Here is a 17,700-nt window from a genome sequence, read left to right as displayed (position 1 = left end):
TCAGATGCCTGGCATCCTTGGGGAGAGAGGTATCGAATGCCATTGTGATACAGGAAGATGCATTGGGGTGGGGAGGACCAGGACTTGGGGAACACTCCCCAGCCCAGTCGAGGGAAGGCTTCCTGGGGAAGTACATGTGGATGGAGGCTTGATGGAAGAGAGTTCTGAGCAGAGGGAACAGCTTTTGCAAATGGCAGGAAGCAAGTGGACACAGCTTGCTGAATGAAAATTGCCTTTGTTTTTTCCCGGCTTTAGGTTTGAGCAGCAGTGTGGTTGCAAACAAAGGAGAGTGAAGCAGGGACCATGTGGCTGTTTGAACTGTGCAAGGGGTTTTGAGTTTGGCATGGGGGTGTTGGGTGCCATGGAAAGATTGTCTTTTGTTTTTCATTTATCACTTACTTAATAGTATTTTTCTGCAAAATCGTGGCAAACTATTTTCAGCAATGAATATACATATATCTTAAACTGTATACATATACCTCAACTGTATATAAAACCAAAAAATATCATTACAGAAAAATTTGAAATTTTGACAAGATATGTAGCAAAATCCACTTACTGAAAAGAGCATATATGGGGTGGTTAGTTGTGCTGCCTCTGTATCAATATACACTTTGAGTATCATCCTTCTGAACTATTGATGCATTTAATTTTTTCTTATATCTGCAAATATAAATTTCACTAGTGTTTTCCCTTTGAAATGTAGAAACAGTTCTGCAGTGTTCCAGGGATCCCATAATGAGAAATGCTCTTTTGTGTATACCATCTTGAGTTCTTAAAAGTTCTTTTGCTCTCATAGAAACCATGTATACTATTTCTAAGGTGCACTATACATTTAAAAAAATTTTCATTTTATATTGGTGTACAGATGATTAACAATGTTGTTACTTTCAGGTATATAGCAAAGTGATTCAGTTGTACATATATATGTATTCTTTTCCAAGTTCTTTTCCCATTTAGGTTGTTACAGAGTATTGAGCAGAGTTCCCTGTACTATACAGTAAGTCCTTGTTATCTGTTTTAAATATATCAGTGTATACATGTCCTAAACTCCCAATCTATTCCTTCTCTGCACCTTCCCCTCTGGTAACCATAAGTTCTCTAAGACTGTGAGTCTTTCTGTTTTATAAATAAGTTTATTTGTGTATATATATATATATATATATATATATATATTTTAGATTCCATGTATAAGTAAAATCATATGATATTTCTCTTTCTCTGACATACTTCACTTAGTATGATAATCTCCAAGTCCATTCTTGCTACTGCAAATGGCATTATTTCATTCTTTTTAATGGCTGATTAATATTCCATTGTATGTATGTATCACATCTTCTTTATCAATTCATTTGTTGATGGGACATTTAGGTTGCTTCTGTGTCTTGCCTATTGTAAACAGTGCTGCAGTGAATATTGGGGTGCATGAATCCTTCTGAACCATGCTTTTCCTCTGGATATATGCCCAGAGGTGGGATCGATGGATCATATGGTACCTCTATTTTTAGTTCTGTTCTCTATAGTAGCTGTACCAATTTACTTTCCTACTAACAGTGTTAGAGGGTTTCTTTTTCTCCACACGCTTTTCAGCATTTGTTATTTGTAGACTTTTTGATCATGACCTTACTGACCAGTGTGAGGTGAGGTATGGTGGTTTTGATTTGCATTTCTCTAATAATTAGTGATGTTGAGCATCTTTTCATGTGCTGCTTGTCCATCTGTATTTTTTTTTTTTTTTTTTTTTGAGATTTAGGTCTTCTGCCCAGTTTTTTATTGGATTTTTTTTTTTTTTTTTTGATGTTGAGCTGCATGAGCTGTTAGTAAATTTTGGAGATTAATCCTTTGTCCCTTTTTTGGCGAGTAGTTTCTGCCATCCTGTAGGTGGTTTTTTTTTGTTTATGGTTTGCTTTGCTGTGCAAAAGCTTTTGAGCTTAATTACATCCTATTTGTTTATTTTCGTTTTATTTCCATTACTCTAATAGATGGATCAAAAAAGATATTGCTGTGATTTATGTCAGGGAGTATTCTGCATATGGTTTTTTCTAAAAGTTTTGTAGTATCTGGTCTTACATTTAGGTCTTTAATCCATTTTGAGTAATTGTATATGGTATTAAAGGCTATTTTAATTTCATTTTTTTACTTGTAGTTTTCCAGTTTTCCCAGGACCGTTTTCCATTGTATACTCTTGCCTCCTTTGTCATAGACTAGGTGACCATAGGAGCGTGGGTTTATTTCTGGGTTTTCTATCCTGTTCCGCTGATCTATAGCTGTTTTTGTGCCAATACCATACTGTTTTGATGACTGTTGTTTTGTAGTATAGTCTGAATTCAGGGAGCCTGATTCTTCCAGTTCTGTTTTCCTTTCTAAAAGTTTCTTTGGCTATTAAGAGTCTCTTGTGTCTTCATAAAAATTCTAAGATTTTTTGGTCTAGTTCTGTGAAAAACACCATCAGTAGTAATTTGATAGGGATTGTATTGAATCCATAGATTGCCTTGAGTACTATTGTCATTTTGACAGTAATGATTCTTCCAATCCAAGAACATTGTATGTCTTTCCATGTCTACAGATATCCATGTCTACATATGTAGATTTACTTTATCCTTTTTAATGAACATATTTTCCATTGTATAACTGTATCATATTTTCTAATTATAAACTATGCAATAGCAAACATCCTTGTAAAAACACCTGAGGACTCTTGTATGAGGGGTTTCCTTGTACATTTTTGACTCTTTCTTGTGCTTTCTTCCTATCATTTGTCATCCTTCCAGTTCCAACTCCTTGATTCCTCCTGAATCCTTAGTCTTGTTTCCACTGTCATCTCAAGATCATTTCTTCATCATCATCATGATCTGCAAGAGAGTCCAAATTGGTCTCCCTACTTCCAGAGCAAGTATGAAAATATCTGTAAAGCTATGTGTTCATCTCTTACCAGGATTATCTTATGTGTGTGTGTGCATGTGCACATTTGGGAGATTAGCATAGTCTAAATTTATGAAAATTTGTGTATTAATAGCATTATACCATTGGAAGAAAGAAAATGCCCTTCCTTCTGGAACCTTGAGGGCCTGGAGGTATGAGAGATTGCCTTCCTATTGTTGATTACCCACTGAGCTCATCGTGGAGTTGGGAGCGTCAGATTTTAACCTTGCCTTGACCTGCTCTGAAGGTTGTAGGATGTCTGAACATCCAGTTTGTGACTTAAGTTGGAGATTGGGCAGCTGATTCTGGGACAGCCTCAAAAGAGGCTAGGGATTGGATGCAGTACTGTATCTTTGAAAACTGAGGAGCATTCCTGGAGAAAATCATCTTCTGTAGCCAGTTAGCATCCCTAAGGATTCAGGATCAACTAACTTTGGGAGCTGACCCCATGCAACATGGCCTGACAAGTTTTACACTCATATTTATCCTCCTACTTTGAGTCAACTGTTTTCATACCTCCTCTCTTTTTTTTTAAAGTGGCAAAAAATTTTATTTAAAAATTTTTTATTTTATATTGGAGTATAGTTGGTTTACAATATTGTGTTAGTTTCAGGTATATAGTAAAGTGATTTATTTATACATCTATCTATTCTTTTCCCATACATGTTATTACAGTGTATTGAATAGAGTTCCCTGTACTATATAATAGGTCCTGTGGATTATTCATACCTTCTCTACTCTCTATTACCTTTCTCCCCAGCACCCCTGCCTCTCAGGTAGTGTACCTCCCTGTAGCAGAGGAAGGCTCCCACCAACAGTCATTTATTCTATAAGCTGCCTGAATCTTGCCAAAGAGGTGTCCTTCCTGCTGTCATAGGCTAGTGTCTCCACATATGCTCTGGGTCACCTCCCCTCTTTAGTTATCTTCCTCTGCATTTTGTTTTATTTATTTAATTCTTGCAAATTCTTTAGTCTCAACTGCACCTTTAAAAAAATCCTTCCTTTTCTCCATATCTTTCTTAAATGTCACATTGTAAGGGCTCAGTGTTGGCCTCTTTTCTCACTCTACAAGCCTTCTCCTTGTGATCTTATTTACTGCTGCGGTTTGGAATCCCACCTCTGTGCTGTGTTTGTGTCTCTAGCCTACTTCTTTCCCCTGAACTCTGAGACCCCTGTCTATAGTTGCTTACCTGAGATATCATCTAATATATATAAATTAGAACTCTTGGTTCTCCTCTCCCAAATCTGCCCTTTGCTAGCCTTCTCTACTTCCATAAATGGCATTTACTCACCTCAAACCAAACATGATGGTTCTGCTTCTAGTATACATTTCTAGTTTTAGTTTACTCGCTTCTTCCCCACCCTTCCAATGCAAGCTGTTATCTCTCATGATGATCAAAGTCCTCAAACTGGTCATTCTGCTTCTGCTCATGCCCCTTCCAGTCCATTCAAACCATCGACCAGAGTGACAGTTGAAAAGGCCAATCTGTCAGTCCACTGCTTAGACTGTAATCTAAGTAGATTCCCATCCTACCTCAGGTAACATCTGGATTTGTCTCCCTGGCCCTGTAAGCTCTGCCTGATCTGGGCCCTACCTGGCCTCCCAGTGTCCCCCTTTTCTGTCCTCCCTCTCCCATGAAGCCAGCTGTCCCTATCTTTCAGCTTTTGAGCTCACTGTTCCTTCTCCCGGTGTGGCCCCTGCAGGAGGCATCAGCTGGTTTCATGGCAGATACCTCCTGAGTTGGGCTTCGCAGGTGGCACTTGTGGTAAAGAACCCACCTACCAACGCAGGAGACATAAGAGATGCCGGTTCAATCCCTGGGTTGGGAAGGTCCTCTGTCGGAGGGCACAGCAACCCAACTCCAGTATTCTTGCCTGGAGAATCCCATGGAGAGGAGCCTGGCAGACTGAAGTCCACAGTGTCACATGGAGTCAGACACGACTGAAGTGTGCAGGCACACCTCCTGAGGGCTTCCTCTGTGGCTCAGCTGGTAAAGAATCTGCCTGCAATGCAGGAGACCTGGGTTTGATCCCTGGGTCGGGAAGATCCCCTGGAGAAGGGATAGGCTACCCACTCCAGTATCCTGGCCTGGAGAATTCCATGGACTGTATAGTCCATGGGGTTGCAAAGAGTCAGACACAACTGAGTGACTTTCATACCTCTTGAATTGCATTTCCATTACCCATTGCTGATTCCATGTAAGGCACAGCTGATGCTCCCTGACCTCACCTCAAGTGGAGAAGTTGCTCACTTCCCATCATCTTACATTTCACATGGTCATCTTCAGCTTCCTTACCTCACACACCTGTGCACTCTACCTCATCCTGCCAATTCCTTCTGTTAAATGTTTCACAACGGCCTGCTTCTTCCAGTGCTTGTCATTCCTATTCAGACCACCATCTTTTCTCACCTGGGATGTTCTAACAGCTTCTTATTCCTACTTTAATATTATTTTCCCTAAAACCATTCTCCAGGTGGCACCCAGAACAAGTTTTTCCACTCAGCAAATGTTATGGTATCATTTAACTTCAGACACTGTAGTTTTCACCTCTAGAAATTTGATTAGTTTTTTTTTTAAATATCTTCTGTGTCTCTAATCAATGTTTTAAAAATACAGAATGCAGTTATAATCTCTGTTTTAATGTTCTTGTCTGCTCATTCTGACATCTATGTCAACTCTGGGTTGATTTCAATTGATTTTTTTGCTTGTTTTTCCCCCTCTTTACAGTTCATGTTTTCCTACTGCTTTGACAATTTTTAATTAGGTATCAGATGTGAATTTTACTTTTTTAACGGAGTACTTTTACATTTCTAGAAACATTCTTAAACTTTGTTCTAGGATATAAATAAGTTATTAGTACTTGGAAACAGTTTGATGCATTTGAATTTTGCTTTTAAGGTGTTTTAGACAGGACTCTGTTCTTCCCTGGTGGCTCAGTGGTTAAAGTGTCTGCTTGCAATGCGGGAGACCCGGGTTCGATTCCTGGGTCAGGAAGATCCCCTGGAGAAGGAAATGGCAACCCACTCCAGTATTCTTGCCTGGAGAATCCCATGGACGGAGGAGCTGGTAGGCTACAGTCCACGGGGTTGCAAAGAGTCGGACACGACTGAGCTACTTCACTCACTCAATCACTCAGACAGGACTAGGGTTAATTTCCCCTTAGTACTGACGTACAACTTTCTTACTATGGTTTTCCCATGTATCTTATGGTTTTCCCATGTATCTCTATAAAATGAATCTTTGTATTACAAATGAGGAAATGAGGCTTCTAAAGTTTGTGAAACAGGTGACCGGTTGTTGGAGCCGAGTCACACTCATATCTGTCTGGCCCCAGTCTGTTTTTTCCTTCAGCTTTATTGAAACATAACTGACATAAAGCACTGTGTAAGGTGTACAATGTGTTGATTTGAGATACATATATTACAAAATGATTACCACTATAGTGTTAGCTAATACCTCCATCACATCACATGTTTATCTTTTTTGTGGTGAGAACATTTTAAGATCTGTTAGCCAGACATTTCTCCAAAGAAGACATACAGATGGCTAACAAACACATGAAAAGATGCTCAATATCACTCATTATCAGAGAAATGCAGATCAAAACCTCAGTGAGGTACCATTACACGCCAGTCAGGGTGGCTGCTATACAAAAGTCTACAAGCAATAAATGCTGGAGAGGGTGTGGGGAAAAGGGAACCCTCTTACACTGTTGGTGGGAATGCAAACTAGTTACAGCCACTATGGAGAACAGTGTGGAGATTCCTTAAAAAACTGGAAATAGAACTGCCATATGACCCAGCAATCCCACTTCTGGGCATACACACCGAGGAAACCAGATCTGAAAGAGACACGTGCACCCCAATGTTCATCGCAGCACTGTTTATAATAGCCAGGACATGGAAGCAACCTAGATGCCCATCAGCAGAGAATGGATAGGGAAGCTGTGGTACATATACACCATGGAATATTACTCAGCCATTAAAAAGAATTCATTTGAATCAGTTCTAATGAGATGGATGAAACTGGAGCCCATTATACAGAGTGAAGTAAGCCAGAAAGATAAACACCAATACAGGATACTAATGCATATATATGGAATTTAGAAAGATGGTAACGATAACCCTATATGCAAGACAGAAAAAGAGACACAGGTGTATAGAACAGACTTTTGGACTCTATGGGAGAAGGCGAGGGTGGGATGATCTGAGAGAACAGCATCAAAACATGTATATTATCAAGTGTGAAACAGATTGCCAGTCCAGGTTGGATGCATGAGACAAGTGCTCGGGGCTGGTGCACTGGGATTACCCAGAGGGATGGGATGGGGAGGAAGGTGGGAGGGGGGTTCAAGATGAGGAACACATGTAAATCCATGGCTGATTCATGTCAATGTACGGCAAAAACAACTACAATATTGTAAAGTAATTAGCCTCCAACTAATAAAAATGGGAAAAAAAAAATAAAAAAACCAAACAACAGATCTGTTAGCAACTTTCAATTATATAATACACTATTTAGCCAGAACACCATGCTGTACATTAGATCCTAGGAACTTATTTGTCTTATAACAAAGTTTGTACCCTTTGACCAACATCTCACTCTACTTGTTTCTATAAATTTGACTTTTTTAAAATCCACATATAAGTGACACCATACATATAGTATTAGTCTTTCTCTGGCTTATTTCACTTATCATAATGTCCTCAAGGTGTATTCATGTTGTTGCAAATGACAGGATATCCTTCTTTCTCACTGCTGAATAATATTCCATTGTGTCTGTATATATGTATATAACATCTTTTTAATCCATTCATCTGTTGATGGACACTTAGGTTGTTTTTGTATCTGTGAATGATTCTGCAATGAACATGCAGCAGACATCTCTTCAAAATCCTGTTTTCATATTCTCTGGATGTATACTAGGAGTGCTGAATCATATGGTGGTTCTATTTTTAATTTTTTGAGGAATGTGGTTAAGACTCTTAGTAGTCTATTCACTGTTCCATAAATTATGAGGTTTTACAGCCTGGCTGTTGGGAACAGATGCTATTCCCAGCTCTGTCTGAGCTCTGGCATTCTTCCCTCTAATCCTGTTTCTTGCATGCATGTGGTGGACTCTGGAGGGAGACCCCCTGCAGATTTTCAGGGTTCTCTCTTCCTCTCTAGTGCGCCGGCTGCCATGGTCTTCCCCGAGTTTCTGCTCTGTTTCTTCAGCTCTGGGGGCTGGCTCAGCTCTTCTTTCTTCCCCACTTTGTGGCCTTGAAGCCCTCAAAGCAATATGCTGGGGCAGTTCTAGAATTCACTTTATTTGTTTCCCGTTCCTCAGGGATTGCTGTCTTTTCTTGCCCAGTGTCTATTCTCCTGTAAACCATGTTTCTTAGATTTGTCTTGGTTTTAGTTGTTTTCGGCAGGAGGGTAAATTGGTCCTTATTCCATTCCATCTTACTTGGTTGAAATCAAAAGTTCCCTCCAGGTATCATCTTTTCTTTTTTTTTCCAGGTAAAATTACATACATCAAATTCACCATTTAAAAATTTTAACCATTTAACGTGTACAATTCAGTGACTTTTAGTACATTTGCATTGCTAGGCAGCCACGACCACTACCTAATTTCAGAAAATTTCATCACCCCAAAAAAGAAACCCATGCCCATTAAGCAGTCAGTCCTCATTTCATTTACTTTTTAATAAAGCCTATTTGCCCTTGGGATAAATTCTACATGGCTCCCAAGGTTATGTGGTGGCTTCCAGGGACATGATGATGTGACGAATCACCTGGAAATCTCTTCCTAGTGACTCAACTCACACCCATCCATCCTTTAGCTCTCCACAGAGACACTTCTCTTACCAGAAGCTTTTTCTAATACCCTAATATTGAGTTAGGTTCCTTTCATTTTGCTCAATTAGCCCCAGACCCTTAAACTTCTAGTGCTTATCAGACTAAGGTGTATCTGGCTGTCTCTTCTGTGACCCCGGCAGCTGGCTGAGGTCTGTCTTCTGTCTTGCCTGGAATGTGGTAGGTGTTCCAGTATTTGCTGAAATGAGGGACTCTGTCCAGGGAGATCTGGTGACTGCGCTGTGTCCAATGTTAACATCAAGCAGAGTCAGGGCTGAGGAGCCATCCCTCATCAAAGGCTTCCACAGAGAGGTGTAGGCAGAGCACAAATATGGGGGCTGACCTCCCGTTCCATCCTCCCCTCCCTCTGCCCTGGTAGATGATTGTTTGTGTTCTGAGAAGTTCCCAGCCATTGAGGTAGAAATGTGAACCAGTTTTCCCTCTTCAGTAATTACTACCAGTGGTGTTTTGTTGACTTTGCCTTTATGTTGTTCAGTCACTCAGTTGTGTTTGATTCTTTATGACCCCATGGACTACAGCGTGCCAGGCTTCCCTGCCCTTCACTATTTCCTGGAGTTTGCTCAAGCTCATGTCTCTTGAGTCGATGATGGCATTGAAAGATCTCATCCTCTGTCACCCCCTTCTCCTCCTGCCGGCAGTCTTTCCCAGCATCAGGGTCTCTTCCAATGAGTCGTCTCTTCACATCTGGTGGCTAAAGTAGAAGCTTCAGCATCAATTGTTCCAGTGAATATTCAGGGTTGATTTCCTTTAGGGTGGGTGGTAGGTGATGTGTAACAAAATTTCAAGAGATTCCATAGCTCTCTGGTTACTTTTGGTTAAAATGAATTTGGAGCTTGGAATAGAAGGCTCAATCCTATTTGTCTAAAAACTCCAGTCTCAAACTCATCGCAAGCCTTCTCCCTGTGGCCCAGCACAAGCTAGAGCTGGGACTGAACCAACACTGCACGTTCTTCTCTTGACCCTCCTCCCCTGCCCTGAAGCTGCCAAGCCCCTCATGGGTCTTCTGCAGCCCTGTGCTGGGGGGCGGGGGAGGTGGGCAGCTGGAAGAAGAGAGAATCTCCTGTGTGACCAACTGCATGTTGGTTATGGGGAGTGTCCTGGCTTTGCTCTGGTTGTTGATTCTGTGCAGTGCTGGTGGCCACCACTGTGTGGGTATGTGTGTGTGATCACATGCTTCTCCATGGCTGTGGACCCCTGCACGCCTGAGAATGGCAGCCATGCCTCTTCCCACACTTCTCCCTTATGGGACTCATCTTGCTTGGTCCCAGGGCCATCCATGGCCTCTGCTCTTCCATTAATAACCACCAGGGTCCACAATAATAACCATGGGGGCCTTCGAAGGCCACAGAGATTTGGATGGGGTGAAGGTCTTTCAGGCACATCACATCAGAGGCTCTTTAGACTCCATAGTCCTGGGCTACTCTGGCAGGAGAGCCATCTCTGGGCCAGGAGCAGCACCATTGTTTGAGTTCATGTCTCCACAGGCCAACGATCCCCTCTCCGTCCCCATGATGCAGTGAGAAGAGTACAAAGGACACTCACCACGTTCTCAGACACTCAGGATGCTCCTCACCATGCTCAGCTCTATTGGTGGCACCAGGAGGGCCTATAATTTCTGCAGCTCAGCAGGTGTGCATCTGGGGGACACCTTCTTGCAGGTGTCCTTCTTTCTCCTTCTTGCAGGTCCCCCAGTCTTCATATGAGATTTGTTTAGAGCTACTCTTGGCTACAGGAGGGGAGGAACCATGCTTTCCCGCCATGGACATGGGTTTTCCCTTGTTGCTCTGTCGTGTCAAACTCTTGCGACCCAACGGACTGTAGCCCACCAGGATCCTCTGTCCATGGAATTTCCCAGGTAAGAATACTGGAGTGAGTTGCCATTTCATTCTCCAGGGAATCTTGTTGACCCAGGGATCAAACCCAGGTCTCCGACATTGGCAGGTGGATTCTTTACCACTGAGCCACCAAGGAAGCCGTGGTTTTTCCCTGCAGACACCCAAAAGCTAACTTTATCAGGCTTTCCTTCCCTGGTGGTTGATGGTTGGTTCTGACATCTCTCAGCAATCTCAGAACAAACTTTAGAACATGCCGCGCTTAGTGGCTTTTGGGGACCTAAGCCCCATGTGCTCAAGCAATGGGAACAATGGAATGGCAGATCTTCCCTTCCTCCCTAGCTCAAGTGATTTCTTGCAGAGGCGTGGTTTATCTTTGCAGTCTCCAAGTCCACAGCCCTTTTGGGGGTAGACAATCAGTTTGTGGGATTGAGTTACAGCAGGAAGTCTGACAAGTGGCTGCTGGGTGTTGTCTGTGTCCTAAAAAACACCAGTCATGTTGGATTAGGGTCTACCCTAAGGACCTCATTTTGTTTTAATTAGCTCTTTAAAAGCCCCATCTCCAAATGTAGTCACATTCTGAAGTACTGGGGTTAAGAATTCACCATATGAATTTCAGGTGTGGTGAGGAGAGACCCAATTCAGCCCATAACAGATGTGTGTTTCTATTAAAGAGGCAAGGCTAAGTGGTAATGGCATAAACATAACTTAGACTTCACTTTTAAACCTGTTAAAACTTCAAATAAAGATTTTTGACAAATTCTGAAAAATTGGTAGATGCTTTGCAGTTCAAAATTTTATGTAGAAAATGACTTAACTTTTTAAAAATTGTTTGAAATCTGCATAATCCAATTTCCTTTTTCATGTAGAAAATATCTATTGAGTGCTCACTAGGTGCCAGATAGCATTCTAGGTACTAGGAATATAGTTGAATAAAATGGATACAAATCTCTACCTTCATCCTAGTTGGAGGAAACAGACTATCTACAAAATAATAGTAAGTTATACCATATGCTATAGTGATAAGTGGCATGGAAAAAGTAAAGTAGGGAAGAGAGTGTATGTCCTTTGGGGTGGTGGGTTGAAATTTTAAATAGATTATAGATGATCACATTGAGAAGGTACTTATGAATAAAAATTTGAAAGAGGTGAGGAAGGAGTCTTGAGGACATCTGCCTTTAGTGGGACTGTCTAGGCAGAGGAGAGAGCAAGTGCAAAGGCCCTGAGCTAGGAATGGACTTGTTTGAGAAAATGCAGAGAGGTCAGAAGGGCTGGTGGGTTGTGAATAACAGGGAGAGGACTGGGAGACAATGCCAGAGAGGTAGGCAGGGACTAAATCATGTAGAATCTTGAGAGCCGTGAGTTTGAGGAAATGAATTTGGATCTGAAGTGTTGGTCCCTGGGGGACTAAAGGATTGTTGGGGTCAGGGTATCACTGAGCCAGGAAGATGGAGAGTGGGGTGCCTGAGGATCAGATTATAGACAGTTTGAAGTTGTTGGTAGTGATATCATCCTGGAGATGACCACAGCAGTCAGGTAGTGGAAGCCAAGCTCATTAGAAGAGAACTATGGGAATTTTGAGAGCAGGGTCTTAGAAGGAATAAACAGAATGAAGGAGTGGTTTTAGAGAGAATGGCACTGAGCTAGTAGTTAAATTCTTCAAGCAGGGAATGGACTGACCCAGGCATTTGCAACAAAACAGGCAATGGATGGTATATTCTGATGATGAGAGATTGTGAGCTGGGGTTTCAGGGCAGAGGGAGGGTGTGTGGTCTGGAAGCAGCAGTGGAACAGAGGGCCCCTCTTAACTGATGATCATGGGCAGCTCGGGAGAGATGGAAGCAGGGGGCCATGTTTCCCTCTGGCTGTGAAAGGCAACTGACTTTTAGGATATTGCTGTTGATGACTATTTAATAAAACCTAAATGATTGTAACTTCTTAATATTAGGCTTCTTAGTCTAGATGAAATTGAGTGAGGGTTTTTGAGAAGTTCTTTTCCTTAAAAATGGAATAGCAGGAATTAATCATTGATGCTCCTTGGTCTTCAGATAGAGGCATCTAGGATTAAGGCAGAGCCTCTCTTTACTGCTTGTAGGGTTCCATCTTGAGGCTCATCATTGCCTTGACAGGCTACATCCAGAGCACAGTGGGAGAAAACGCTGACAGTGGGAGACATGCAGTTGCCAGAAGAGCAAGAATGGAGGGAAAAAGAGAAAGAAAAGGTGTTTGAAAAGTCAGTAGGAATGTTTCAGGTGGAATGAATTTCTGGGAGAAGGGACTCATTCACCCTATAGATGGGTGGTCACAAAGCAGTGGTTCTCCAAGGGTGTCTGGGTCTCTATTAGGGATGTGTGAGGTTAAGACCATTTCAGTAATCACACTAAGATGTTATTTGCCCTTTTCATAAGCATATAGTGAAGTTTTATAGAAGTATGACATCATAACTGATTGACTGCAGTGGCAGATATGAAAACCCCGCTGTCTTCTTGTAGACCAGATATTAAAGAAAACTGCAAAAATGTGTAACAGTGTCAGTCTCACTAAATATTTTTTCAGTTGAGAACGTATTTTTCATAAAAATATGTTAACATTAAAGGGGTTATTACAATATTTAAATAAACTAGTATATATTTCAAATTCCCATTTTGAGTTGTAATGCTGTATATACTGATAGATATAATCCTTATAAGCAAAACAAAAGCTCTTTATGGTCCTTAATAATTTTTAAGATTGTAAAGGAATTTTGGGATCCAACAGTTTGAGAACTAATAGATAAGAGGCCAGGCTCTGGAGTTAATATGCTTAGGTGGGAATCCAGGCTTTGTGATCTTAGGCAGGTTTCTCAACCTCTCTGAGACTTTAGAGAGTCTATGTCTATGAACTAGGCCACCTCAGGCAAGTGTTGTGAGCAAGTGAAATAATGTATTAAAGTCACTTTGGACAGTGATCATTTGGGTACAGAGTGATCATTTCACAAATGTTGATTATTACTTCATGTAACAACTGACTGAGTGCCTAACTCTTTGCTAAGTGCTGGCAGGATGTAAAATGGCATAAGTCACAGCTCCTACTCTGAAGAGGTTTGCTGCCCAGCAGGGTAGAGATTTCTGGATTTGTAGTTGGCATCTGCGAGTTCAATTTCCAGCTCTACCCTTTACTAGTGACATCACCTTGAGCAAGCTACTTCCTGTGGGTAAAGTCAGATAATAAAGGCATTGGGACAGTCCACTGAGGAGACAATAAATTCCTGCTGTATTTTCCAGGCATTGCTGTCCCCAGAACTTAACACTTGGATTTGTCCTTCTTGAAAATTATGCTACCCTTCTCTGCTTTCCATTTCCAGAAGCTGCCTTTCTTCCCGAGATAAGTAACTATGCCAGTAGAGGGCAACTTCTGCCTTCTTATCCACCCATTGGCTCCTTTCTCTAATTGGGAAATGTTCTAGCTGAGATGGCTGGCAATCGCCAGTTTTTGTCTTCAGGACACTCACAGCTTTGTGAATGTGCTAAATTTTGTCTGAAAATCCCGACTCATTTTTTTAATCAGTCAATACAGATTTACTGAGACCTCTTTAAATAAAGGGGCTTCCCTCATAGCTCAGTTGGAAAAGAATCCGCCTGCAATGCAGGATACCCCGGTTTGATTCCTGGGTTGGGAAGATCCCCTGGAGAAGGGATAGGCTACCCACTCCAGTATTCTTGGGCTTCCCTTGTAGCTCAGCTGATAAAGAATCCGCCTGCAATGCAGGAGACGTGTGTTCGATTCCTGGTTTGGGAAGATCCCCTGGAGTAAGGGAAAGGCTACCCACTCCAGTATTCTGGCCTGGAGAATTCCATGGACTCTATAGTCCATGGGGTCACAAAGAGTCGGACACGACTGAGCAACCTTCACTTTTCACTCCCTTTAAATAAAACTGAAGGAAAGGTGTTGGTGGAAAGGAGATTGTGGGTGTCGCCACCATCACCTGACACTGCGGATCATGGACTCTATTCCGGGCCCCGTTAAGTGCTTCACTTGCAGCGTTTCCTGAATTCTCAGAACACCACCACGGGGGTAGGTATGGGCACTCATTTTTAACAGCTATAAGCCTGGGCTCTGATTGGTTAGGTAACTTGTGTGAAGTCCACTGTGGTGGAGCTGATTCAAATCCAGAGGAAGTATGCTGATAGCAGAGGAGGGTGAGATGGCTGTGAGCTGGGAGGGGAGGCAAGATCTGGACAGAAGGAGAAGACCGGTGAGAGTCTTGTCAGGCAGGGGCAATGGTCTCCAGTGGAGCCCTGAAAGTAGGGAGTAGGTCTCACTGCTCCAAGACGGTGGTTCTCAATCTTGTCAGGCACAAAACGCCCCTTTCTTTAGAAAGTATTCTGTAGCACCCATTTTACTATCCTGAAGTGAAATTATAAAGTAGCACATATCTGTGTTTACATATATGTTTACACTTAATACAAAAGCAAAGTATTACTTCGTATCAGTCGAGTAGCAGGCTTGCTGGTGACACAGACCAGAGAACCGAAGGTGCCGGGCGAAATCCCCAAACTGTCCACCAGGGGGCGGTGTATCCCTTCCTCGGCTGCGAACCGCTCCCCAGTCCACGCGCGGTACCTTCGGGCCGCTCCCCTCTCCCGTCGCAGGGGCCTCACGTCACACTCCTCCTGAGGTGGCGTGATTGTCTCCCTGATGGCTCCTCAGTGGTCCGGGGCGGGTGGGGAGTGAAGAGAGGAAGTCGCGGAGCACGGAGCTGACCTCACCAAGTTGGTGTGCTGGATTTCTAGTCACATGAACTTGCCAGGATTAGAGTCATGTTCTTTCGAGTTTTACTTTTGTTGTTGAATCTTTTGCTTAAAAAGCGATCATGAAGCTACATGATTGTTTTATTTTCACTGAAATTATTTTTTTAGGTTACTTTGTATTATGGCAAGCTGTAGAGACCTGGGGCTTACTTGTGGCTCAGCTAGGAAAGAATCCACCTGCAATGCGGGAGACCTGGGTTAGATCCCTGGGTTGGGAATATCCCCTGGAGAAGGGAAAGGCTACCCACTCCAGTATTCTGGTCTGGGGAATTCCACGGACTAGTCCGTGGGGTCTCAAAGAGCCGGACACGACTGAGCCACTTTCACTTTTCAACTATTCATTTAATATTTTTCTCTAGTGGATTTTTCTTTAACCTAAATACATATATTTAAATAGAAACCTTAAATAAATGTATACATGTAAAGCTTATATCACTTGGCTTAACTAGTGATAAGTGGGATTTGGCTTAAAACCCCCCCAAAATAAAGCCAAATTACTACATTCTTATTTATATCTTGGTTATTTATATCTTGGTTTCCCACTAAAGGTTCATTGTCTCTATAAAAAAGGAGCTTAAGAAGTATTAAAGACATTGCCATACCAAACCAAGACTATCCTTAAAGTAATCAGAGAGCTAAAAGAGAAGTGAAAGGGAATATTTTTCTCACTATGTAAGAGAATCCACATTATTTAAACTTTTATCTGTGTGCCCTGAAAATCATCTACCATACAACAGTGGGTAAAAAGTTTCCCATTCTGGAGACAGGTATAGCAGATGGCTTCCTGAACTTGGAGTCAAGGGACCACTTACTAGCTGTGTGTCCTGAACTTGTCACTTGCCCTCTCTGGGCCTCTCGGGCCTAACCTGTAAAACGAGCTTAGAAAAGGTGCTCTCTAAAGTTCTTCTGGATCTAATAGTTGAAGACTCTGAAGCCCTGATTCTCATCTGAAGGAGATCTAGGACTTAAGGTGGGTATCCTTTTATTTTGTGCTTAGAACCTTTGAAGGGGGTTGTTGAAAACCACGGATTCCCAGAAATTCTGACCAGCACTGTCTCTACCTTGGGATAGAGTGTTTAGAACCTGGAGATACCTGGATTTAAATCCTTGCTGTGCTCCCTGTAAATATTGTCCTTGCTGTTCTTCGGGCACGTTTGTAACTTTGAGCAAGTTACCCTCTTCGGCCCCCGTTTCTCTAATTATACAGTAGGGACAGTGATAGTATTTATCCACATTGTGAAGATGAAATTATAATGTTAGGTGCTTACTCCAGTGCCTGGTCCATCTCTCAGCAGTGATTCCTATTTATTATGGTAATTCCTAAGATTTATTTATTTAAAGTGAAACTTGGAAGTAAGCCACTGGGGGAAACTGTTTGGCGGCCCTGTCCCCAGTGTCTTAAAACTGATGAAATGAGTGTTTACCAATAAGGGGAAGCCTAGTCTGAGAAAGGTGACTGTGAATGTACAAGGCTGTCTAACTTACACACGGCCTTGGTTCTAATGTGAAGGCCAAGTGTATTTGTGTGGGTTTTAGGACTTTTGAAAAAAATATTTTTTTTTAAAAAAGCTTTAGCTGAGCAGCTTGTGGCTTTCCAGCCCACAGGTTTCCTGCATCTCTGCCTGGCCCCTTGGTGCAGGTGTCTGCATGTGTGCGTGTGGGACCGAGGAGAGTGTGGCGTGGTGAGGTGGGGAATAGCAGAAGATCAGAGTTCCCCTTGAAGGCCCCTGACCTGCTCCGTCACCATGGCAGGCCTGTTCTTGCCCTTGTGGGGCTGGGCAAGGTGGCTGGGGCAGCAGAGCCTGACATTTGAAAGAGCAGGATCACTTGTCCTGGGCACACCTGTCTTTGAGATCTTGCTGCCACTGCTGGGACATTCCTGACCAGGTAGAATTCTCCTGATGACATTTTTTTGGGATGATCATGTGACAACTCCCTGAAGCATAGAAAGTTCTGTTATTAGAGCTGTGGACCTGGATTTTCATTCTGTCCTGACCACTAATGAGCTCTCTGACCTTTCTGAACACTTCTGTTTCTTCCTTTCTTTATTTGTAAAATAAAGGTTAGATCATACCAGTGGTTTTTAAGTTACAACTTATTTGTGTATGTGTGGGGTAGATGTCCAGAGCCCTTGGACAAACTGATGAGAGTTATAGAGACTCTGTCTCCAGAAAAACAAAGAAAAGAAAGTGAAGTCGCTCAGTCGTGTCCGACTCTTTGCAACCCCATGGACTGAAGCCTACCAGTCTCCTCCATCCATGGGATTTTCCAGGCAAGAGTACTGGAGCGGGTTGC

This window comes from Cervus canadensis, chromosome 4, assembly GCF_019320065.1.
Source record: "Cervus canadensis isolate Bull #8, Minnesota chromosome 4, ASM1932006v1, whole genome shotgun sequence".
Taxonomy (NCBI): Eukaryota; Metazoa; Chordata; class Mammalia; order Artiodactyla; family Cervidae; genus Cervus; species Cervus canadensis.
Note: the sequence above shows the minus strand (reverse complement) of the source record.